This window comes from Nilaparvata lugens, chromosome 12 (assembly GCF_014356525.2).
Source record: "Nilaparvata lugens isolate BPH chromosome 12, ASM1435652v1, whole genome shotgun sequence".
NCBI lineage: Eukaryota > Metazoa > Arthropoda > Insecta > Hemiptera > Delphacidae > Nilaparvata > Nilaparvata lugens.
The window spans coordinates 20,568,539-20,596,387 of NC_052515.1; the positions used below are offsets into that span (position 1 = coordinate 20,568,539).

At 36.6% G+C, this 27,849-nt stretch overlaps 1 protein-coding gene across 6 annotated transcripts in view; it reads right to left on the reverse strand.

The window, feature by feature from the left end:
• LOC111043557 (chondroadherin) overlaps positions 1-27,849 on the reverse strand; it is a 104,140-nt gene that overhangs the window by 29,269 nt on the left and 47,022 nt on the right. For 4 of the 6 annotated variants that reach the window (XM_022328539.2, XM_039439096.1, XM_039439097.1 and 1 more), the window contains one exon: positions 26,839-26,892. The exons of the other annotated variants lie outside the window; for them this stretch is intronic. The gene's annotated coding sequence lies outside the window, so the exon portion shown is untranslated. The remainder of the gene's footprint in view (positions 1-26,838; positions 26,893-27,849) is intronic. 6 annotated transcript variants of the gene reach the window in all.

Sequence of the window (27,849 nt, forward strand, 5' to 3'; positions counted from 1 at the left end):
ACCAGGCATAAGAGTAGTGTATTATTGAAATCAGTTTCAATAATTTAGAACGGTAGGCTCAAAAACAATACCAAAGTACCCTTTTAAAAACTTATTGATATGATAAAGCTGCTGGTATCATTTTTCAACTAACAGAATAAAGAAGCCCTGAAGAAATAAGTATTCAGAACGGTAGGATTTTTAAATTGGAAGTAAAGCTGACACGAAATACTTTGTTAGAATCTCACAGTTGACAGAACTCTGAACAGCCACCCAATAAAACAATGATACGCGATCCAAAAATAAATCAGTGGTGAGGAGATGGTTGAATGATTCATCTTAGATTGAGAGTCTCATAATTTAAAAATCGGTTGGATATTATAAACTCAACTAAAGTAGCGGAAAACACGTCTTCCAGAAGAAACTCCATCTGTTAAATAAGATTGTCCAAGTTTTCCAAAGTCTTCATCCATCAGAGAAGAAGAGGAAAGGTCAGGCACAAACTTTCCATATCATTATCTATGGGGAATATCCACTCTAATATCGATTTCAAAAGGTCTGTTGCACGAATATCCAATTGAATTAATCCACCAGAATCCGGTTTACGTTAGATTCATTCATTGAATCCATTAGATGACACTATTTACGGCATTCAAATCGAATTTCTGTGCAATTGCCTTAAAGTCTTTTCATTAAAAGAAACTGTTTTGTAGGCCTATCATCAGGATATTCCAATGTATTTACGAGAAAAATCAACAATAATCACAGAAGCATCTATTGGAGCTTTAGACTCAAATATTTAGTTGAAGGTGAATTATTATTAAAATGTTGGGAAATTCTCTCATCTGATAAGAATTGAATGGCTACAATGAAAGAGGAAGGTTAAAGACTAAACTTATTGCCCTATATCACTGGAAAGTGAAACTAGAACGAAGTTACAAAAGTGCTAAACCAAATTCATGAGCAATATTAGAGTCCGTATAGATCCAAGGTTTCAACAAGAATGGAATTCATGTAATCTTATTAGAATGATTGAGATGAATCTTGTGAGATAAAGTGATTCAATCCAAGTTAAACGCCTGGGAATAATAAAATGGAGACTAAACAAGCAAAATCTTTGTACGGATATGAGGGTTAACATCTTTAAAATGTCTATTAGATTATAGGGGTGGAACCATGATGGCGCACTTAATCTAACCTACATAATTGTGATTCACAGTCACCCCTACCTTCAAGAGACACCTTTTCAGGTTGTAATAATTTTTCTTTAGAGCACCACCAACACTTTCATTTTCTTTCATCCCTTACTTTGTAAGCAAGAGCCCCGTTTACTAAACATGTATTCATAGACCTCCACCACCCTCACAACTCCATATTTATGCGGGTCCCTCCGGTAGGTGTGTGAGTACATTCACACCAGGGAAGATATAAGGGTTGAGAAAAAATTAATTGCATTTCCATATTATGAAACGGATGTGATGCAAATTTCTGGAATTTGTGACTTCACAAAGGTATCAGTTCCTCCACAACAAATATAACGTTGGGAAACATATTTTGAATCTTCTTTCATGAAATTTATTGCCGCGGATCAAAGAAATATTCTCACAAGTTACAATAATGATTGAAGAAGCTCAGTTTTATTTTTCTCACATCCACATTTATAAGACTTGTACATGGGGCTGCAGTTTCATGTTGAAACCAAAACATCTTATGCTGTAGTCCAGTGTACAATCTACTATAAAATGTGGATGCGACAAGAATAAATCTGTGTTTTCCTAATTATGGAAAGAGTCTACCATATCAATTCTCATTTGACAATACTTATTATAATCATGATTTTTCCACGTGGAAGCTTTTCTAGGATTCCATTCCTGCTCTAGTACTGCAGTTGGTAATGTGTTCAAGAATTGATTGAATACTTGTCAGTAGTACTATGACTAATAAAAATTATGATAATCAATTGGGTAGCACTTTGAGAATTGATGATCTCGATCACACCATGAAACTGGAACACATGAGTGACAATGTTTGTTTGAGATAATTTTTTATTACGAGATCAATCTTAATCAAGCGATCATTCAAGAAAAATCATGAGAAATCATTTTTCAATTGCGCGTCGATGTATACACAAAGTTTTTTGAAATTTTGCATTTCAAGGATAATGAGAAGGGAGAAGGAATCTCCTCCATACTCCGATATCACTTTATCATCTACTCTGAAGATAGTTATTAATCAGACTATAGAATTATTCATAATCAATTATTCAATAATCAAATGTCTGGAGAAGCCGGTGAACAGGTGACACCAGATACTTGTCTGGATGAGAGAACTGCGTGAGGTCTACTGTTCACAGAACTACCAGTATATTATATTGAATGCACATTTTCCTAACTCATCCATCCAAACCAAAACTACTTCAGTAAATCTGAAAAAATGAACTTATTGAAATGAACTACATTCGAATTTTAAGCTGATAATTGATCATTCTCTGATCAAATCGATATTGCGAATACATAGCCCTTGCTCCTGAAAATAATATGTTTCCACGTGATTAATTTCAATGATTTGATCGAAAACTGGTATATGATTGAGTAATGTAACATAAATACACTCATGCTACTTATGGTATGTTTCATAGGTATGTTACCTACATAAGTGTAAAATGAGTGTTACACTTCTGTAAGCACTTATAATGGTGCTTGCTTACACACACGTGCTTACATAGGTGTAAGTGTTACATAAGTAGTGTATGTGGCAGAAGAATTGATCAGCTAAACCAATAATTCGTCTACAACATATAACCGACCCAAAAACATATTTTGGATTTCTCAACACATTTTTCTACGTTCTAAGTTCTAAACTGTCTCTCCCTTCCTCACATTCCACCCTCTACGCACGCCCTGATTTTCCGTTTGAGAGAAATTGTAATTAAAGTGAAGCAGTAACTACGTCACACATAACTCGTCTCATCTTCACACGACGGCTTTTCACATCTTGCGCGTTTTGTGAGTCATTACCAAGTAATTTATATTTTATGCGAGCCACGGGACTCAGTGAAGCACTGACTGTGTCATGGGTCAAGGATTTTGACACTGCTGCGATTTTGAAGCGTATGACGCCGTTGGGACAGATATGTCCGTTACGCTCGACAAAGGCCTCAACTTTTCAACGAATTAATCTTCTCCCATGTCGACGAATTTGTTTATATCTCAGAGAAAAATACAGAGATGAATAGGCTTTCAGTAAATTAGGGATTTTTTAGCTCAGACAGGAAAATGTTGAGAAAAAACAGCTTAGTATGATATTCATCTCATCATGAATAATGTGATCTTCCTATTATAAAAAACTGCTAACTATTCTAGATAGTCTATTTTTAGAGTCTCTTGGAGAAACCCTCTCCTGGGTTGACTGAATGCATCATACGCTATTGACAACATGATCAATATCACATGGTTGAGGTTGATCGAATTGCTGGTAGGCTATTTTTTATACTCCCAAATTGTTCCTTCAGAAATAGTAGTAGGTCTAATAACCTGTATTATAGTATAAACTGTAGTACTGAGGTAACCCTCTGTAAAAGAAGTCCATTTTTGAACAGGAAAACATCAATCAATAATATTATCAATCATTGATTCAATATCAATTACTAATTTACTCCACACAACAATAAAAAGACATAATTATCCTACTTTTATACCAGGATCCCAGAACAGATTCTGTTTGCAGTAACGCTCCCACGCTTTTTTTCCAATTTATGATTATCTTCAATCAACTAACTCCTTGTATGAATAAGCAAATTATTAAAGGTCGTATCATGAGAAACTGCTACGGTATTGAAAACACAAATTGAAATTGTAATGCAAACACAACACAACTGTAATGCTACGGTATACCATATTTCTTCACGTTCTTTCTAACCCGGCTCGGGCTAGATATTATTTCCTCCGGCTTACTTTCATCTAAAACAGTGCAATGAGAAAGAAAAGTCATTGGTGAACAGCAGTAATCATCCGCTGGTTTGGCAAGGAGCGTTGTAGTCAAAGGTAACGACCAAAACCAAAGAGCAGGCTCGAAAATCAGCAGCAACAGCAGCAATATAAGAAGATATAGAGTGAAAAGATAGCGTGGAAGGTGGGAGAGAAGAAGCGGTGAATTGAAAGGAGAAAGAGAAGATGATGATAATGGTGATGGACGGGGACGTTGAAGAGAAAGAGGATAAGAAGGAGGAGGAGAAGGATAAGTAGAAGGAGAAGGAGGAGTAGGAAGAGAAAGAGGTGGAGCAGGAGAAGGAGACAAGAAAAGGAAGAAGAAGAAGAAAGAAGAAGAAGAAGAAGAAGAAGAAGAAGAAGAAGAAGAAGAAGAAGAAGAAGAAAAGAAGAAGAAGAAGAAGAAGATGAATAAGAAGAAGAAGAAGGAGAAGAAGAAGAAAAAAAGAAGAACAAGAAGAAGAAGAAGAAGAAGGAGAAGAAGAAGAAGATGAAGGGAGAAAAGCAGCAGGTAGGGTTGAACAGCCAGTTGAAATATCTTTGATCGAGCAATTTGGCATTTTGGCTTCTGTTTCCGTTTTGTGCCTTGGTCCAAGAATTGAGGAGACAGCTCCAGGGAATTGAGGAGGAGCTCTGGTCTCTTTTAAGAGACAACCTCTGGTGAGCAATCAAGGATGGCCAACTGCTATGATGTTCTCGTCCTGGCCTGGGAATTCAACGAAATTTGTCTCCTCCAGACCTATTTTTCGTTTTTCCTCAACTATCTTCTCCTGTTTCTACTTCATTTTTCCTCATCCATCATCTTTTTCTTTTTCCCTTCCTCCTTTATTTCATTTTCATCCTTCATCTTATGTTTCTACAACCTTATCTTATCCTGTTGCAACGTCTTTTTTCCACATTCACTATCTTTCCCTGCCTTTCTCCCCTTTACGTTATTCTCATCCTTTATAATGTTGCGTGTTTCTACACCAATGTGTTCTACACAAAACACTTGAGGCGATTTTTACTGATCAGCTTTATTACTTATAACACTATAACACACGTGAGTATCTAACTATAAACTGATAACTACCTAATAACTCACACAGAAATATCACAAGTGTACGTTAACTAGTATAAATAACTGTTCAAGAATAACTGTCACCAAGAATTATAACTGTGAAACTAACTACAAAAATATATTATCACCGTTATCTCCTCTCTGTCACGATTATAAGTACCAATGATCCCCACTCTGATTTCTCAACCAACTCCGACTGTGACACGCGCCATTTTATACAGGCAACAGAACTCTCGAGAAGGTTGTGGAGGTGTCGAACACGCCAGACCAATCTCAGCGCTTTTTGATTACCAGAAGGTTCCGGACCGCGCTTGTCATTGGTCGACGGGCTCCTGCACCAAGACTTGAACTCACTCGAAGAATCTGGAAGCTCCTCTGAAGGCCTCATCCATAACAATATTCTGTTTCTACAACCCCTTCCTACTCTTTAATCTCTTTCTACTCCTACTCCTTTCAGCTGTTTACCCTGTTGTCAATATTTACAGTGCAGAAGTCTTCGGGGTGAATTACAGCATTCAATTTGGATCTTCGTTTAATAATTATTCCTTCCTACTCAATTCTATAGTAATCTCGCATTACTATTTTTTTCTTGTTTATTCCTGTGATTCTTTGTGACCTTTCAAACTATCTCACTTCATGCGTCTTCCTTCTCCATTCTCTTCATATTGAAGTCTTTCATTTTATCCATCTTGTCCACTCTCTTTCTTTCTCTATGTTGGAGTGTTGATGGAAAGTATATCTCCACCTTCCCATTATAACAACTTCACATTATTAACAAGCTCCTTTCTAAAGGTGCATTTTCGTTTGTGCGTAAATTTCCGCAGTCGACGACGACAAGCATTGATGACATTCACATTGTCCAAATTTCAAGTGTGCTTAAATAGCTAATCAAATAACTTTTCATTATTTGAGTTTATTTTTCAAGAATCAAACAATCATAATAATATCAACATATTGCCATTCAAAAGTATAAAAAGTATAAGCTCAACCTCTCCCAATAAAACAGAATCTTTCAGGTTATTTAGACAAATTGAAATCTACCCAATGTGACACCCTGTCGTGGTCGACGACGGCATTTACGCACAAACGAAAATCCAACTTAAGTGTGTGATCACATTGGATGCGTATATGTGCAAGTGCAAGTCGCATCATGCATGAGTCTAAAAACAAAATGTGAAAAGTGCCATTGTAACACGTTGTGACTTGCATGTTGCTGCTCACACTGAACGTATCTAGCAACTGCACGCGCGTTAGGTGTGAGCGTTTTTATTGCTTTCAGTTTCCAGTTGGATTTACGAAGTCTCCTTCTTCTTTCAAACAGGGATTAGGCTATTGTCTGTCCTGACTCACATTCAGCTTGTAATTACAATAAAAAAATAATAATGAATGAATGTATAAATTCAATTCAATTCAATTTATTCAATCCACAATACAAGACACAAGATACATTTACATAGGCAACATATCTAAAACCAAATTTTTGAATATTTTCCCCACATAGACGGATCTGAATGTGGCGAGTAAAATAATTAATAACATCAATATAATTAAATACGTCATTATCATCATAAGCACCACTATAATCTACTGTTTTTTAATTAATAATAAGTAATAATCATTGCCATCTTTTTCGTGGCCTGCCTATGTTTCTTTTGCCTACCGGTTTATACTTGATGATAATAATAATTCATCATCTCATCTTCACTTCAGGGATTAGGTTTATTAATGAACCTGTTCCGGTACCCATCTCTTTCTTGGTCTCCCTACATCTCTTTTTCCTGTAGGTCTATAGTTTTGGACTACAACGGGAATTCTTCCAGGTGGCATTCTATCCAAATGACTGCACCAGTTGCGTCTATTTTGAATAATTCTTTCATGTAGAGGAGCAACCAATAAACCCTGTCTTATATCAGTGTTTCTTATTCTATCAACTCTAGTGCAGCCAAATACACTCCTTAGAAACCTCATTTCTGCAGCTTGAATTCGACTGTTCATTCTACGTGTGTGATTTCCCACTTCTGAATTCTCACTTCCATATATAGGAGAGTCGGAACTGCAATGGTATTATAGAACTTTATTCTAGTTTCTTGTCTTGATTTATTTTTAAGGTTTCTATGTATAGTGCCACATATTTTCTGAAACTTTGAAATTTTATTGTATACATCAATATCTGTATCATATGTTACATCATTGGATAATAATTCTCAATGGAAACCCATCATCTCACATTCGTTTCATATGCTCTTTCCATTGCTGACGATACGATGCAGCTCTCTCATTCAGGCAGTAGATATTTCGTTCCTTCCGTATATTCTCATTCCTGATGTGATCTCTTCTGTCACAGCCCTTACTTCTGTGGAGAAATCTCATCTCAGCTGCCTGCACTTTACTCTCAAGTGGCTTTGATGTTACTCACGATTCACTGCCATAGAGTAGTAGTGGAGCTGCCATTGTCTTATAAAATTTCATTATCGTGCTTCAAGATTTACGAAGCTAATAATTGAATTTCCAAGCGAGAATACCTATCTGTTCGAACTTCGCCGAGTTATACGAGACAATATTATTATTATCATCATCGAATTCCAATTACATTTTGTCTACACATAATTTATTCCTCATCATGATCGGACCCATCGCACAAGTCTGTAGCTCATGTTAGCATCTCATCCAGAAAAGCTACCATTCACACATATGAAGTCAAATCAATAGTCCTCATCAAATAGTGAGCTGTGATGTTAATAATAATTCAAGTTATCATAAATTATTTTATAAACAAACATATTTCAAATTCTTCATGAATGAAGAATCTGATCTATTTCACTGTCTCCAATCTTCTTTCTCTCTAATCCTTTCATTCTCTATTCTTACTAATTTCTTCTTCCACTTATTACCCGTAAATTTTATACATAATTTGTTTATCGATTCAAATTTTGATTCCGAAATAAATGCACTTTACACGATAAGCGGTGTAAAAACAACATTCACCTCTTACTTCCTTACTTCCTTAGTCGCGCTCTACTCAATCACACGAGCAGTCGCGTGTTGTATTTTTTTACAACATCCAATTTTCCAAGTGTACTTAATGTACTCTGTTTGCTGTCAAAACATATTAATATATTGTATAATTACTTTTTCCATCTTCTTGGATTATTTTAGGCCTATGAACATTTGGATGTTTATTCATAGCCCAATAAGGAACATCAAGCAAAGCCATCAATTCTGTGTTATTGGTTCGTTTACAGTCCCCTTATACGGTCATTCCTTATCTTATGCAGAGTGCGACTTAATGGCACCTAAAGACTGAACCACTGCTCGGTTGATACTGCAACTCAGTAGAGTGATGGGGAGTAAGTTTTGGAATGTATAGGTGACTCATTAACTGACAACACCCTATTCAATAGTTTTGTGCAGCAAAAAACAGTTTTGTACTTTTTACAACAGCGCGACTGCCGGAAGGTTAACCGCTGCTGTGATTCACATCTAGATAGGCCGTGATACCTGTCTGGTGTACACAAGGTTGCTGTACATATGTGATGGACCCTATCCTGGTAGTTACCATGAGGGTCGAAAGGTGAGAGGGAAATTCACAGTGAGTGGTTTAACAGAGGTTCATATATTTTTGTTTAATTCGATTTGGTCAACGTTCGAATCGATGGGGGACCCAGCCTCGTTTGGGGCTTCACTGACCGTCAACCCCCCTTATCACCCTTTCACCCCTAATTATCCCTCAAATACCCACCAGTTACCTCAAATTTCTCCCTCCACTATTCCAGTATTCCCCTTATCTTTCCCTTCTCACCTTTCCACCTGCAAGGTGGGGATTCTTTCAATCCCTCCAGCACCCCTCAAATACACCTTCATAGCCCTTTAAATACTACTCTGCTACCCCTCATATACTACCCATTTACCCCTCAAATCCACCCCTCTCACCCTACCACAAGACCGGAATCCCCAAAAACACAACTACAGTTGTAGTCCATTCTAAACATTTTCCGGGGTCCCGCAAACGTACCACACCACCCTAGACGTGAGCAACCCTTGTAGGCTCTGCACTTTTCAGGGGTACCAGACAGGGGGCCAAAAGTAGTGGCCAGGGGCAGGGGATTAGTAGCAGGGGTAGGGAAATTGAGGAGGAAGAACGGAAGAGAAGGGATTGGGAGGGGTTAAAGAGGGAAGGAGAGGAAAACGGTAGAAAGAGGAGTGGGAAGCCGAAAATTTCTAACTTAATTTCGTAGAGGCACTCACGTTTTCAGTGCTGGATTCGTTGTTTTACGGTGAGTGAGAGAGCGTGAGAGAGACGAAAGAGATGTACGGCTCCTGAAGCATAATGAGTGGTGTACTTTCTACAGAGACTATATGACTTCAGTGTGATCACGATGAATCTTATTTTCGCTTCATTATGTACTGTAGGGAAATATTTAGATAATAAATCATGTTATGCTATTGCATTAGAGCATGATTTCTCTTTCCATTATAATAAAATAATGCTATAAATAGCTCAAAATGTATATAGAGGACATGAAGGAATTGACTTTGTGAAGACTAGGATTGAAAGATAAATCTGAAAACTACTGGCTGGGAATGGCTATGAAAGACACGAAGGGAATGCACGTATAAGGGAAACAGATTTCAAAGAGATATTTGGAAATTACAACCAACTGTGGAAAAGTTGAACATGATTTAAAAGTAAAGGAACAAACAGAAAGAAAATGGAAGTATCCAAAGATAAGAGGAAATTTAGGTGTGACGGCATAGGGAAACCACCACGCGGAATAAAGAGCGAAAATAACACCTAACAACAGAACTATTCTCCACCCTAAAATATATACTCTTATACTCTCAAGTATTATTATGATAGAAATTGAATCAACGGGATCAATATTTTAATAAATAAATACTGCAAGAGACCCTGGAAGAAACTCAATTAATTAGTTCTATATTTTATTATAACTTAATAACAAATCAAGAAAGTTTATTGATGTAGTCTAAGAGGCCCAATATTATTCCCAAGTGGGAATATCAATAAAAACCTTTGAAATTAGTTTCTTCGGGAACATCATTTCCTCATATTGAGACTTTGATCATCATGTTCAATGCAATTCTATGCTATGCGTGACAACTGCATAATTGTCATTGCTGCAACTGCTTAACATATACATTAATATTATATTAATAGGCTGACACCTCTGATTCGATTGATTCATTTCCCAAATCGACCCTACAAAGACTATCTTTCTTTTTCTTCCGTGGTTGGTGTCTGAATTCTTCACATCCTTGTTGAGAGAGAAACGGAACAAACGGTTTTCAATTCATGCCCAAATTTAGATCGAATCGATTTTCCTTCCAACCTGATTACTTCTTTCCCTTTTTCTCTCGTCTAGTCCTCTGACCTCTTCGGAGGCTGGCTGCCTCATTCGTATATATTTGCCGCAATAAAAATGAGATATCGCGCCTCTCCTCATATACTTTGCGCTCCATTCATTTGAATAATAAATCAATTCTTCCCTCTCACTCAAAATTCCACTCGTTTCTGCTCACCATCTCTTCTTTCTTCTGGTTTTCACTCTCTGTCAACATTTATCTCCCCTTTTAGTCCCGCTCTTTTAGTTTCACTATCCTTTTCTTTTGACTGTTTCTTAATTGTCCTCTCGCTACTAATTTCTCCTTTCGTTTTCTCGCAATCATTGATTGATTGTGTGTTTTTAGTAAATGAATGATTAAATAAATACTCTATGGATCTCGACCGATCAATAGATCTCAAAACAGCCATATTCATCTCAATATGGTTGATAATATTATAATGGATATAATAAATCAACCAATTTTGGAGAGGTTCTACAACAAAATAAAATTCAAATTTTATTCATTCCAATTCACAATATTTACAAATTATGAAAAAAAATTATACAGTTCAACAATATTACAGTAATAAGTTAATAATTATAAAGTACATGAAAGTCTAATTTATGAAACAATAACTTCAGACAAGAATTCGAACATTCTTAACTAGGACTAATTTGTGAATTTGGATAGAAAATACTGCTTGCTAAGAGTACAAAACTCTACGTCTGCGAGCAGGAATGAATATCTGATAATATATGAATTTATAGAGAAAAATAGAAAAAGAAGAAAGAATGGAAAATTGGCAACCAATCACTCACACATTCACACTAACCATGCTCACTTTCCAATTCCAGCTCATTTTCCCAATGCATAACCACCATTTTCAGAGTATTTTAACTATGAAACCTCATTGAATAAGGTCTCTAGATAGTCACGCATTACATTATATGATACACAAAGTTAAACAAATTTTATTGGTCATGAAATCATCTAATAGGTCAGGCTCCTCCTACTTCTATTCTCCCCTCTACACTTTACCATATCAATTACTCTTCACTGTATTTTATTCACCATATCCTACAAATTTCATTGGTTACAAAATCATATTATAGTTGAATTGAAGCTCCACCCACAGAAATTTCTCTTCACACCCTCATTCTCTCTTCATTGCTATTTCACTCTCATTCATTCACTGATTTTATTTATGAAATTTTCACACATGAGTTTCCATCTTTCAATATTTCTCTATTCCCATCAATCATATATCTCTCCAAAACCATTCAACTCAAACTTATTCTCGTTCTCCTCCTTTCACCATCCCATTCTTTCTCTCTCTCTCTCTCTCTCTCTCTCTCTCTCACCTCATTCAAACATCAATTCGTTTCCCTATTTCCTAGAGACAACAGCAGCACGCTTCTTGGAGTGTGTTGAGGTGGTGCTCCGAACGCAGAGATTTCGGTGATCGGGTTTCTTGAGCCGATTGGGGAGGGGATTGAGGAGTGAATAGGAGGTTCTAGGAGGGTGCTCTGAGGAGGTTCTGGGGGGTTTTTGAAGGGGTTTGGGGGTGAAATCTACTGCTCACAGGTGGCGACCGTTTCAAAGACAAACAACTGACTTGCGCTAAGTGGTTTCAGTCACAGCTCAAACATAATACTCTCCATCCTGCTTCCTGCCGGCAAGTCGCTCTTCCTTATAACTCACTTCTTCACTTCTTCTTTTTTGTCTCTTGATTCTTCTATTTTATCAACCTCTTCTCCGCCTTCCTCCTACTGCTCATCATTCACTTCTATCTGTTGAGACTAGATGGCTCGTCATATTATCAGAAGCCTTATCTTTCTCCCTGTGTTGTAACTAGTACCAGTCTTCCACTCTTATTAAACCACTCACTCTTATTTTAAGTCGATGCAGACTTCATCGTGAGCCTTGTTTACACTTCTATTATCATTGACTTTAAACAAATAAAAGTTTTTCTTTCAAATTTACAATTGCTATCTAGTCATGAGACTAATGAGCCAATTTTATTAAACCTCACCTACTAAATAAAAAATAATAAATAATCTGGTGTGGCACATTCACACAACTTTCCTTACCGTTATGAAAATTGAAGTTCGGATTCAGATGCTTCGTTTTGCAGACAATATAGCTATAATAGCGGATAATAAAATGAGTTTAGAAAGAGCTCTAACCACCTTGCATGAGATTCTACGAATTAAATATGATATGGAGATGAATAAGATAAAGACAGAAGTAATGGTCTGCTCAAAAGTCCCAGAGAATGTGTCCATTGAATTAGATAATAATTACGCCCTGAAGCAAGTAAAAATGTTCAAATATCTTGGAAGCATTATATCAGAAGATGGAAAAGATAGACTGGATATAAAGCGCCGAATCAGAGAAGCTAAGGGTATGTTTATTAGTAAAAGGCAGCTTCTTTCCTCAAATAGTCTAACCTTGGAAATAAGAAAGAGACTAATAAAGATTTGCATTTGGAGTATAGCTCTTTATGGGTCTGAAACGTGGACTATTGGTAAGGCTGAGGAAAAGACTCTGAATGCTTTTGAAGTGTGGTGTTGGAGGCGTATGCTCAAAATAAAATGGACAAACAGAGTTACGAATGAGGAGGTATTCCAGAGAGCGGCAGAAAAGAGATCTCTTCTGAATTTTCTCAAGGCCAGACGACATTCTTGGATTGGACACATAATAAGACACGACGCATTTATGTCAAGTATTCTGGAAGGTACAGTTGATGGACAAAGGGGTCGTGGGAGACCCCGGCTGCAGTACTTAAGACAAATGACGAAGGATCTGGGTGCTATGAGCTATGAACAATGGAAGAGAGTAGCAATGGACAGATTTAGATGGAAGGCTGCCAACCAATCAAACGATTGAGCTGTAAGAAGAAGATGAAAATTGATCACCTGTTCCACCACGTTCCCGCGCATCTCAAGTCTACTATTCAAAGATTTGAGCCAGCTGGTGACAGGACAACAGCGTTGCAGACACACGAAGTCTGCTAACTCTTCATAGTGAATCATTTAATAGAATCAACAGTTACCAACAGTTTGCAATTGATAATCTTATTTTCTCGAATTTCGAGTTTATTTTCAATTTTAGGTGAAAATGCTACGAAACATCAATTGTAGAGATTTTTATGCTCAATATTTTCCATTTGAAATTTTTTGTTTAAATTTTATCTGAAGCCTGATAATTGAGTATCTAAAATCAAACTTTGCATAGATAGTGCAGTGCTCCTGAAATTTTTACAGATATGAGACTTGTGGCAGTTGATAGAGCTTATCAATGACTCTTCTAGGAATAAATTTGATCAAAATCGTTGGAGCCGTTTTCGAGAAAATCGCGAAAAACTCTGTTTTTGACAACATTTTCGCCATTTTAGCCGCCATCTTGAATCGCATTTGATCGAAATTGTTCGTGTCGGATCCTTATATTGTAAGAACCCTACGTTCCAGATTTCAAGTCATTCCGTTGATTGGGAGATGAGATATCGTGTAAACAGACGTACATACACTCATACACACACACACACACACACACACACACACACACACACACACACACACACACACACACACACACACACACACACACACCACACACACACAACACACACACACACACACACACACACACACACACACACACACACACACACACACACACACACACACACACACACACACACACACACACACACACACACACACACACACACCACACACACACACACACCACACACACACACACAACACACACACACACACACCACACACACACACACACATACAGACCAATACCCAAAAACCAGTTTTTTGGACTCAGGGGACCTTGAAACGTATAGAAATTTAAAAATTGGGGTACCTTAATTTTTTTCGGAAAGCAATACTTTCCTTACCTATGGTAATAGGGCAAGGAAAGTAAAATACAGTGAAACTCTCACTAGATTCTCTCACTGCTAATGATAATATTATGTACTCCGATCAAATATCTGTACTATTAAGCATGATTTCATTGTTTCACTCCATCAATGCTCTGCTTTTTCACTGGATTTCTCCTTTTGAGCCTCCGCACCAAACCTCCGTTGTCTAGCAGCTGGATTGCCTCGACGTTGTTGTGTTGGTGGAGCCGTGCTTCATGACTCTCTGCATACTGCTGAATCTCACAGGATACCAGTTTGACTCCCAGATCTCTGGGTGTTACTGAGTGTAAGAGAGGGCCGGCTGCGCCCTAACTCCGCCCTCCTAGGTAAAAATAAAGGCAGCTATTCTATTCTATTCTATATCTATGGATGTCGCTGTTTCGCACTTACCAAGGAGCATCAACGATGTTTCACAAAGAAAAGTGGAGGGGAATTTGAACATTCAAATAACTCCATTGTTCTAGATCTTTCAATCTTTCATATCAATTTATTTTTTGTTGAGTGACATGAATTTTTTCACTTTTGACTACAACCTTTGTTGGGAATTCTTTCTCTCTTTGATGTCTTACCATTCATTCCCTTCTCGGTGAATTCTCTTTTAACAGTTTTATATTCTGAGTTGGGGTTCCTTCTCGTTTTGTACCCACCCTAATTTCTAATTTCACGCGCGTCTCATTTCCTCCAATTATTCTATTCGTTTATCGATTTTTCAACCTCGTTTCCACTTATTTTTGTATTTTTCATTTTCTCACCTCCTTTTCACGGGAAAAAATAGAATATAGTGGTACTCTTCCTCATATTTACACGCTTGCGAGTACAAACAGGACGGTCAGGTCGATATATAGCTTTCGACCTGACAGGTCGTGCTTGTGATCGTCCTTCATGTACAAAAAAAAATTTCAAGTTAGTATGGGACTGAACAGTTATGTTGAGTCTCAGTCACGATGATCCACAACGACATCTGAGTGCTTTTATCATTGACAGCCGATTAGTGGCATTAATCGGAGCTAAAATCTACACCGCAACTCACTCGTTTTGTTTGCACCTTCAGTGATTCACTTGCTATACGTTACTCATCAGAAAATATATGGTGTTGAATATCATCGACTTAATACTGTATATTCTCCTTGTACTCAACTCACTCCAATTTATCCCCTCCTCTCTATTAATCATTACTCCTTGTCGTTCCATGGTTTGATTCACCTGCTCTATCAGACCCTTTTCACTCGATTCTCTCAATACTGCTCCCAATTTTTCCAACTCATAATGTGTAATGATTAAGCGTATTATACGCTTAATCCCTATTTGGAAGGAGAAGAATAGTCACTTCCACTAGTCGCTTCCATCTAATTAATATAGAATATCAATGAAAACTCACTTGAATATTTCAACTAAATAATTTTTCTGTTACCCATGTTCCATTCAAACCTTTTAACACAATATTATCTTGATCCACAATCTACGTTTTCGACGAAATCTTCAAGTTAATGCGTAACAAAGTCAACTCTTTATTACTCTATAACATTCCGGTCGTTTTTAATCCATCTCTTTTCTCCTCCACATCACTTCCGCAACATCTTACTCAAACAAAACTTTATATTTTCTCTCTCTCTCTCTCTCTCCCCTTCCTCATTTCATCCATGCCTTTTTCGTCCATAAAAGAGAGAACCGGAAAATAGAAAAGGCAACTCGACCTAACAAGCTGGGCGCAGACGGCCACTTAATGAAATTCAGATCCCTGGAAAAGCGAGAAATAGCCCAACCACTCAACTCAACATTTCCACCTTACTGTTCTGCCACTTTTCCGCTTTCCCACCGTTTTTCCAGCCACTATCTGCAACTAAATGGCATGTCATATCACCTCTCATATTTCTGGTTATTTCGCTCCTCTCTACTGCCGGTAACGTATACCGTATAAAACGTATAATATTTCCCGCCCCAAAGCGTTTGCCAAATTCGTTTGAAATACTTATGACCAACCTTTTCAACAGCGTTTTGGCGCAGCTCATCAAAGCCTCACAATTCAAGCGTGTTACGACTCCAATTCTGTCCAAATTCTTCGTTCTGGGAAGATTCTCAAATGTCATAACAAGACCTGTAAGAAATCATGCTGTATGTTGGATTTCAGTGTATTTTGGGCCTACTACAGTGTTTGTTCACCATCATTAACTGGTGTATTTTGGTGAGTTTGATTTCAATGGATTTCGTACCTACTATCGCAGGTATTAATCATTAAGATTTGGACCAAACTGTTTTGAAAGGCCCAGTAAGATTCCTTCTGGTGTGTTTGATTTGAATGGGCTTTGTATCTATTACAGGTATTCATTATATTCTAGAACTGAATGGTTTGAAAACTCCAGTGAGATTTCCTCTGTTGAATTTAATTTCAATGAAGTTTATGCCTTTGAAGGTTTATTATGAGCTGTTGCCAAAGCCGGACGATATCAGAGATCACTATTGATAAGCTATTTCTCTATTCATCGTGAACTCACACATTTCCATGGGAAGTTGAACACCTATTTATAAATAAAAGAAACAACAACTTCGGGATAGAATTCCGAACCGCATTTTATAATATATATTACATTGCGGATGATGGTCACATGAGATTAAAGCTTGTACGTGGGTGATTCTATATGATGATCAATTATATCCATGTCTACAGCGGGATCCGAACAGGTGGCGCTAGCAGGCTGAAGGGTGCAACGCCTAAAGCTGGGTTTTCCTTTGTGCGTAAATGTCGTCGTCGACCACGACAGGGAGAGAATCTCAGATTGGGTAGATTTCAATTTGTCTAAGTAACCTAAAACATCATGTTCAATTATGTTTTAATGGGGCAGTTTGAGAAGAAGAAGAAGAACTATAGGAAGAAGAAGGGGAAGAAGAAGGAGATTACTTTTACCTTTGAATGGCAATATGTTCATATTATTAGAAATGTTTGATTCTTTAATAATAAAGAAAAAATAATGAAAAGTTTTTGATCAGCTGTTTTAGCTCAATTTAAATTTGGACAATATGAATGTCAACAATGCTTGTCGTCGTCGACTGCGGAAGTTTACGCACAAACGAAAATGCACCTTATTAGTCGTTTCGGCTATTCTGGCCGGCTTCCGATTCTAATCTATTCATTCGATGCTGAGTTGGAGATTAACCTTTAAAAGTAAAAGTGAATTTGTATGGCTTTTGATGGTGGGGAGTCCCTCGCAGGAGGGTTCCACCTCGCCTAAATATATAATTAAAGCCGTCAATGAGACTTACAACTGTCATACTTCAGTCGGGACAGTTCAACGTGCCCATCTGATAAAACAGGAGTGATCTGTTTAAAAACCTTAGGTGATGAGCGGGTTTGAACCTGGGATCTCTAGGCTGCTAGGTTAACCTTGAATAGTATGCATCCATGCTTTCAACAATATTACACACTATTAGTTCTCTGAACAGTGGACCTCGCCGTCAGTAAGTTACATTGACCTGTTGTTATGTTTTCTCAAAAATTAATAAATAATTGATCAATTTAAAATGTCTAGAATAAATCCTAAATAAATATAGAGCTTTCTGTCCTATCGTACCGTGACGTGTCGTCCCGGAATGTGAGTGTGAGCGCTGTTATCAGGTCTGGCTGCAACTGTCTACAACGTTGATGGAAAGATACATTTTCAAGATGTTCGATGTTTTTGAACGGGTAGTATTATAGACAACTGTCTACTAACGTTGATGGGAAGATACATTTTCAAAATGTTCGATGTTTTTGAACGGGTAGTATTATACCACTGGACAGCTGATTTATGATGAATAATTCTATAGTCTGATTTTTACTCTAATATTGGCGTATGAAGGAGGCTCCTTTTTCTTTTTATATTATCCTTGAAATGCAAAATTTCCAAAAACCTTGTATATACGTCGACGCGCAATTTAAAAAGGAACATACCTGTCAAATTTCATGAGAATCTATTATCACGTTTCGCCGTATATGCGCAACATAAAAACATTTAAACATTTAAATATTAAGAGAAATGCCAAACCGTCGACTTGAATCTTAGACCTCACTTCGCTCGGTCAATTAGAGAGGTTTACTTACTCATCAATCTCGATTGAACCAAACACCTAATAAACGATCAACTGAATTACATGATAAATAATAGATATCACATTTTTATTCATTTATTGGATACAGTGAACAATACAGTTGCCGGAAAGAAAAAAAAAGGCTATTGCCCAAAACTTCTCCAATTTCCTAATTTTGTCTTAAATTGTCCAAGTACTATCTAGGTTATGTCCATTTCAATTCATAAACTCAATCATTCAATTCATTCAACATAATTAAATTTCTCACCACTTTTTTAGCTGAACTAGGGGAAGACAAGCAGAGAGAATAGATCTATTATCTTTGAAGAAAACGATACCATCCATAATGTACGATAGTATTGTATTTCTCATTACATTTACTAAGGAATATTAAGGGAGAATATGAAGTCAATTCCTTCATAATAAGAACAACAGATCAATGACCTCTTATTTCCGAAGAAACCCATCTCCAGCAAAACGACATGACAAATGAACAACTCGGCAGAATATTCGAAGTCACTTTACTTGTTCGTATATCAAACTGCATCAAGCTGAAGAAACCACTCCAGAAACTGAGCTGAGGAAAGTTCTCTAGCGCACTTGTAACTCTGGATAGCGGAGAAATTCGCAAAACAATGAACTGGAAAAACGTTTTTCTTCATTTCAAATTCAAATTGGTTACACTAAATTGCCAGCGTCGCTTCACTCACTCATCCTCATACAAGAGAGTAGTGCAATGCAAGCATGTGGGTGCGCGCCACTTTATTTATACGGCGCTGTTCATGACACACGAGATGAATTATATGAACCGTGCACATGTGTGAGCAGAGAGCAATAATGCCAAAAAGAAGAAGAAATACGGGGTAAGTAGTTGGATGAAAAGCAGGAGGAGGAGAAGGGGTGAAGAAGGGTGAGGAGGAGAAGGAGGAGAAGGAGGAGAAGGAGGAGAAGGAGGAGAAGGAGGAGAAGGAGGAGAAGGAGGAGAAGGAGGAGAAGGAGGAGAAGGAGGAGAAGGAGGAGAAGGAGGAGAAGGAGGAGAAGGAGGAGAAGGAGGAGAAGGAGGAGAAGGAGGAGAAGGAGGAGAAGGAGGAGAAGGAGGAGAAGGATGAGAAGGAGGAGAAGGAGGAGAAGGAGGAGAAGGAGGAGAAGGAGGAGAAGGAGGAGAAGGAGGAGAAGGAGGAGAAGGAGGTGAAGGAGGAGAAGGAGGAGAAGGAGGAGAAGAAGGAGAAGGATGAGAAGGAGGAGAAGGAGGACAAGGAGGAGAAGGAGGAGAAGGAGGAGAAGGAGGAGAATGAAGAGAAGTGAGACAGCAAGAGGAAGAGGAGTGGGAATAAGAAGATATAATATAAGATCAGATTAGACTTTGGATAAGTCTTCTTCATCCATGTATATCATTGTATATGATATGCTAGCTTGGATTTCAGTTTGCTTCAATTTCAAAAGTAGCTTACTATTCAATAAATTTTGGAGAAAATCATATCATGTAGATTGAAAATAATTATGGAGGAGGTGTCTTGGTGAACGTGATATTTTTGAGCTCAAAATTAATGTGTTTCTATATAATTATTTTGTGAATTTGAAGTTTGTTTTATGTTTTCACGGAAGTTTTATTATTAATCTATCCAAATTCCAAATTTTTTGTTCCATTCTGATTGATGTTTCAGTGTATAAATTGGAATGGACATAAACTACATAATATTTGGACAATTTAAGACGAAATAGGAAATTGAAGAAGTTTTGGGCAATAGCCTGTTTTTCTTTTCCGACTACTATATTGCTTACTCTATCCAATAATTAAATTAATGGAAAATAAAAATAAATATAGAGATAGGTCTATGAATTTGATGAAAACAAAGCTTGAAACAAAACATAATTGAAAGCATTGAATTTGTTTCATGCAAATGAACCCGAACAAAATCTATTCATCAAGATCTCAATGAAATTTCATTTCTCCACAAAAACACATCATTATCAATCAATGACTGAGGGACCAATCTTTGGGAAAAATGAACTGAAGAAATTTTATTCTACTGATAGAAGAATATGAGAGAGAACTACCAAGTCTTCATTAAATGTAATTTTTATAATTTGTAATTTCAATGTGAAATTACCTTGCTGTAATATAAGTCCGTATTATGAATCTTAGGGTCCCTCATTAGAGCAACTAAAGTATTATTTCTCCCGGATTGGATGACAATTATTTTCTTGGTACAATCCAAACTATTCAATGTGAAAACAATGAGCACAGAACAAAGAAAGTAAAATAAGAGCCGGATAAATCCAGGAGAGAGAGGAAAAAAGCGAGGGTTATAGGATTGGTGGAAGTGTAATAATGATTGTACAAGACATGCAGCTTATATATTTCTCTCTAGACAAAATAGAAAACACAAAATTGTTGTCAGAAAGTAGCAAACACAAAGAAGTGGAGAAGAGCATAATCAAGGGAAACAATAAAAAGAGGATCATGATGATGAAGAAGAAGAGGGAGAAGGAGGAGGAGGAGAAGAAGAAGAAGAAGAAGAAGAAGAAGAAGAAGAACGACAGAGTAAAGAAGGAAAAGAGGAATGGAAGCAATTGATGGCCAAGACTAAAGTCGGTTAGCTGAAGAGCTCAAGGGTTAATGTTGTGGAAAAAGCAGACAGTCAAGCAGCCAGCTATATTAAGTCAGTCCTTTTTATCCTATTTCTATCTAATTGGATCATTGAAAAAGGAAAAATTAGGAAGTGTCCCCCTTCCCTAAGCCTTCCCCGAGTCTAATTCACTTTGCGGACAATGTTTCCCTTTTATTTTGTCTCTTTTATTGTTCCAATATCATCCGGAATATTATTGTTGGATGCAATCATGAGCTCCTTTCCTTTTGTATGTTTGCAACGAAGCTTTGAGTGGGTACATTCAGTAACAGAAAAATAAGAACTACCAATGGGAAAATGAAAACTATGGTGGAGATATGTGAATAAGAGAAGAAAAATAACTTCAAAGAAGCATGAAGAAGATGAGATATAACTTGGATAAATATGAGATATAACTTAGAAAAAATAATAGAATGACTTCCAATGAATATTATGTACGGTGATGGCTTAATAGAGTGAACCTAATTCAGAATATTATTTTTTTCTCTGGATTTTTCCAAAGCACATTGATTAATCAACTCAGAATCCACCATTTTCTATTATCTCTTCCTCCTCCAAATGCGAATTGTCTATTCATTTTCTCTTTCAATCCTATTATTTGTACAAAAAGTGTCTCTCCAACGAGGTTAATTTCTTATTCAGAGATTCTGAATCTACATGGGAGGAATTCACATTTTTCTCTATTTCTAAATCATTTACGAGTATTCAAAACCATACTAGTTTGTTTAAACTCTTATCATACCCAAAATCGATGTGTGTGTGTTGAGCCAGTTACATACACTTCATTGATTTTTAGACGTACGATTTTTTGTCATCCTTATGAATTCTACCTGTTTTAACAGAGCTTGATAAACATCATCTGTTCAATGAATATTCATTCCAATACATTCAAATTCAATAGGATTTATAAGGACGGCAAAAAATCGAACGTCCAAAAATAAATGTGTGTGTAACTGGCTCTACTAGATTTCTTGGATAAGCCATGAAAGAGATTAATCATACACATCAACCTCTCTTATCAATCATACTTTTCCTAAACTACCTACTTTTGAATCAAGTTTTGCAATAACTGATAATATTCGCAACCCACATGTCATATTGTGACACTATTACACAAGAATAGTAACTCTATATTCCAAGGCAAGCAAAGGAAACCACTGTTAATATATCGAAACAACTGACACTAACGTTTTGCTGTTGTACAGTCGTAAATTCCAGTGAAAAGTTTCTTTAAAACAAAACCTTTTTGGTTAGGAATCTTACGTTAGTGGCCGATCTAAGAAAACATGGAAACAATGTAGTCTAATGATTTCAATCAAATTCCATTGCCCGATTTCTGACAACTCAGCAAATTTGAACAAGTTAATTGTCAATTAACACGTCATAGCTTTTGATGGCAAGTGAGTGGGAGACGTCAACTGGAATAAAGGAAACCACCTGTTGCTCCAGTGTGCTCCATTTAATTCCACTTTAGATGACTTGATCACGTTCTGCTCGTATATTATACTATTCGGCTCAGTATTGGAATCAGTGATCTCTTTCATAGAACTCCACAGGCCCTGAATTAAACAGTTAAGAGTCAGCTTTCAACTACAGACGTTCACAGTGGAGAGTGCAAGTAGTGAACATTGTGTGCCGGTCGCTACAAACTCTTTTTACTTTAATTGAATAGACTTGAAACGTTATCAAAAATCCACTTTAACTTCCTTATCCATTCTTTTTACTTTTCTTGGGAGTATATTTAGAAGAAATCTAGCCGATAATCTTCATACTTGCTACTTCTGTAGCAAGTGTGTAACTTCCTTCTCTTATTGTTTCTGCATACAGTGGGAACAAAGTGATTCACTGCATTATTTTCAAATAATAATTTTACATTTTCATTAACTACAAGTCTTATTCTTGCCATTTCTGACTCGGATTGAACACATGTATCTCATTGAATGGCAATCCCTCACTTTTATAGAAATCCCCCCTCCCCACACAGCAAGACGTTTCTTTGTTGCCTATTGATTTCATGTAATGAATAAATCATTCCATTGGAGGAAAATTCAGTCAAATTCAATCAGTAGCCCACAAGACTTGAGAATCATTGAATTTTTATTTCAATCCTGATTCGAGCAATTAGTAGTTCTTTTGATAGTACGGAAATCCAAAATAGCGTATAAGATTGCATAGTATGATCGCGTATAGGTTTTAGAGTGTTGATACTAGAGTGTTTTGTAATTTAGATTCTAGATTACCCTCGTATTTGTTCCTACCTCGTATGAGATCATACTATGAATCTCCCTGAAACGTATAACTTAACACTCTTCTCGCCCTCACTGTTTCTCTCAAACACTCTCTATCACTATCTCTTACTCTCTCATATGGCCTATGGCAGAATGGCATGTGAGCTTTTAGCATATGTTGAGAGTAGCTCTCAGCAATGGAATATGGCCTAAGCGAGGAGCAGTGATAATACGATAGCGGCTAATAACCGGACAACCATGCAATTAAACCAGGCGTTATTAATTGGGCCACACTTCAACATTGCCATTGCCACACAATGCAAGTGAGTAGGCCTAGGCTCGGCCACACAGCAGAAAACAATGTGAGTAGGCCTAGGCCCGGTCACACTGCAGGAACTATGTGAGTGGGCCGAGGTCCGACTTTACGGCGGAAACAAAATGTTACAACACGGCCTAAAGTTATGCCAGTGCAGTTGAGCGTTACATGTGTGAGGAATCTCTTGTGAGGATGAAATGGTAGAATCTTGAGAATCCTCACAAGCACTCATCTACAATCATTAAAACTCCTAACAATCTTATGAAGAGAATTGTGACATTCTTCTGAGGGAAAATTGATGAAATTGGAGGAAAAATAGACTTGAAGGGCGTAGGAGTGAGAAGGATAGAGAAGTGAGTGAAACCAGTGAAAGAGGGAGACAGGATAAAGAAATAATATATGGAGTGGAGGGAGAAACAGTAAAAATCATCATAATCATCATCAGTATTCTGCCCTTGGGCAGGTCGATACATGATTCCTCTTTCTTCATTCCTCTCTGTTCTGTGCTATTCTCTTCAGCATGAAGTTTTTCCCTCCTTCCTGACATCATGTAGAAACGGAAGATAAACTGTGGAAGAGATGATAGAGGAGAGAGGAAGAAGGAGAGCAGAGAAAGAGTAAAAATGAGGAGAGAAGATAAAGAGTAAAAATGAGAAGGAATGTGACAGGAAAAAGGGAGAGAAAAGAGTGGAGGAGTAATAAGAAGAACGTAAAGAAGGAGATAGAAAGTGAGATAAGAATGGATGAAATTATGTATCATAAGAATAAAAAAGTAGAGCTAATAAGGAAAACCAATAAAGAAGAAAGTCGAATGAAAAAAGTGGGAGGGAATGTAAGAAAGAGGGAATAAATATGGTGGAGAGAGATGTTTGGAGAAAGATCTCTATTAAAAGAGGAAATAATTACAAGAAAATGTTCTGAGTTTTTGCGACGAATAGAAGTTTCCAAGAGTTGGTCATTTTGCTCCTCAAGTGTCAGACCAGTTTTCTGCTCGGTTCATTTTTGAAGCGGGTGATCTCTAATGTTCCAAGAAGTATTTAAGGAAAGTGGTCTTCGGGAAAGTGGTGGTATTCGATTATTTGTCAAAGTGTGTGCTATAATTATGTGGAGGAGTTATGGAATGTTTGTTCCAGGAATTTTTTGGTGTTCAGCTGATGTTGCTCGTGTGTGGAAGTGTCAATATGTGAGAGAGAAAAAGTTCCATTTCTTTTTTTTTATATGAGACATGATGTAGAATTATTGACATTAAGATATAAGCTGCAAGGCTGTGTTTTATATGAAGTTCAAACAAATAAATACATGAAACTCAATAATTACCGCTTATACTTGGTTCCATACAACAGTATACTTAAGTATCCAAATCTTTATTAATTTTGTATGTATTGCATTTTGTGAAAGAAGAATTAAATAAATCAATTTCAATTTCAGCCAATAAACTCATATAAAACGAAGGCTTCCTAGTAAGGATATCTATAATGATTTAGTATAAGGGTATCTAGAATGATGATGATTTTTTTGGCATCGTCTTGACAAAATGTGGTCTGTTTCACCATAATATAGGGAGAATCTGTCATACTCAATTTATTATGATTGTAGGAAATATTTTATATTGCAAGTTATTTTTTCAGTGTGGTTTGAACTTCTAATATAGTAAATACCGTAACACACATGATTTTATTATAATTTGTTCAAAATATTATTCCTTGAAATAACAAATTTGACAAAAATGAACATCTAGTTTCTGGAATGAACGAACTCAAATGAATAAGTTGTTTTGAAAATGTGTATATTGTTGAGAAAGAACAGAAGGTTATCCAAGTGTGATGGAAAATCTTATTTTAGGATAATGCGATTTCCTATATGATATATAGGCTACATCAATACATATCAGTTCTTATGATGTTGTAGTCCCTATTATTATTTCAGGAAAGATAAGGACTCAACTATCGTAATCTGTCAGGACGTATGAACTGGATTATATTATTATATTTTGATAATTTTTCTTGGTTGAAGAAACATATGGTCAACTCTAATCAACAATTATATTCAGAATAAGTTTTCATAGAGCCGGAAAGAGAGTTGTAAGTGGACTTGATTTTACTTAGCGTTCCATAAACAAATTTTATTGTGTTTAAACACAATGTGTTATAATCAAGTCTAATTTCCTCTTCTATAATCGTTTACTAGAGTATGAACGAGATTTCCTGGGAATCTCTAAACAAATCTGTGTTCAGAGAACACTGTGTTCAACATTACTTTTCATGGAATAGTAAATTTACATGTACATTTACTATACGTTTCATTTTCTTTAACCTGTGTCAGGAGTTTGAAAAAATTTTAACTGGAAATAGAAAATTGAAACTTCACATGTCATCCTCATAAAAATATGCATTCAGAGTTCTCGAGCTCACTCATTCTTTCTCTACAGTCGAGAACATGATGATGATGATGATTATGATAATGATGATGACGAATAATTATCATGCAGAACTACCCAGAAGCATCTTTCAAACGCTGTGAAGCGCGCACGATTTTCGCTTTTCAACGCTTTCCCAGCTTTCTACCAGGAAAAACCTCAAAACCACTGCAGTAGAGTGAGGAAAAAGACGATAAATAGTGAGGAAAATGGAAAATTCACATGCCACGTGATAACTGGGCACTTTTCAAGCAGTGCTTCCTTCATTGTTCTCGACTTAATCACTTCCTATCTCAACGGTCTGGTTCATAATAATTGGGGCCTGTTTGAGAGGGCTCTCTCTCCATTTTTATCTTTCTCTAACTTCGAATTCTCGATATCTTGTTGTTGGGTTTGAATTCCTACAGAAAATTTTATGTTAATTATTTCACACTGGTCATTATTAACTTGAATCTAAGATTCACAAGGTCATATATAATACATTGATAATATTATGTAGCCTATTGAGTGACAAAAACATAACATCCAAATCGCTGACATCCTGAATTATGAAACTTCTCACCTAACGTATAATTTATGGAATATAAGATAAAAAATTGACAATATAGGCTGAACAATATTACGTATATGATAGACAACTGACAATAAGTTGGTCACATACTGGAGAAACACTTTTTTTACAGTTTTTACTTGCACAACGTGTGAATAAAAGTCGTTAAATAGCATCTCCATAGTCAACTGTTCCTTTCTATAGTACAGGATTTAGAAATCTCGAATGGGTGAATGCCAAAAGGAATATTTCCTTTCAGTAGAGTAATTATTCGAGTATCTTGGTCATAGCTTTGGATGATCATAAAAATATAATAGGAAATATCACTCACGTTACGTAATATTAGAAGTTCAAGCTCGCTTTCTTCCCATCATGTAAAGGAAATCTGAAAAAGAATATTGATCAGTGTTATAACTCCATTCTAACTCAAATTTGGTGATTCTAATGACCTTTCAAAACTTAATGAAATTATTTCCCGGAAGAAATATTAGAAACTATCAGGTAACCAGTGCTCCACAAGAGTTTAATTTAAAACTTGACAAACTGAAAACTTGACCGACTGAAATCTTGGAGAAAATGGTCTAAAACCATCCTCGGTAAATCAATGATCTATATGCAAAATTTCCAGTTGATCAGTCAAGTAGTTCAGACGTGTTCACCCGTGAATTTCCTAGCACGTACATGTATAAGCCGATTCTTTCCTCATATTAGAAGATAACGTATTGATCACTACACGTATCACTCCGACAAATAAGAAGATTGAATGATACCAAACTCGCAATGGCAGTCTACCACTCATTCATAATGTCACACATCCGCTATGCCATTATTGTGTGGGGTGGGTCGTGCCAGAATCTGGAGAGGGTGTTCAAGCTCCAAAAAAGCTGTTAGAGCGATCAAAGGTATTATGCCTTTAGAGTCCTGTAGGAAACACTTCAGAGAATAAGGCATACTAACCGTTCCCTCTATTTATATCTATGAGGTGATTATGCATGTTAGAAGAAAAACAATTACTAGAAATGCTGATTCGCATGGATACAATACTAGAAATGGAGGAGACTATGCTTCACTGTACACTTCACAGAACAGCTCTTTTTGGGAAAAAACCTACATAAATTGTAGAATACAACAATCGTTTTTTGCTTAAGTCAGAAATATTTTATTTCAACCAGAAACTTTTTAGGATGAAAGTGGCTTAAGTCAGTTAGGCCCTTTAATTTCCATGGTAACAAAAATATTTCCAAAATCAAACTTTGGCATGAGATTTATTAGTTATCTGTAGACAGTAATCACTATCGAACCTTTTTGTATAAATTTCCGTGATTTTCTTATACCCTTTTTT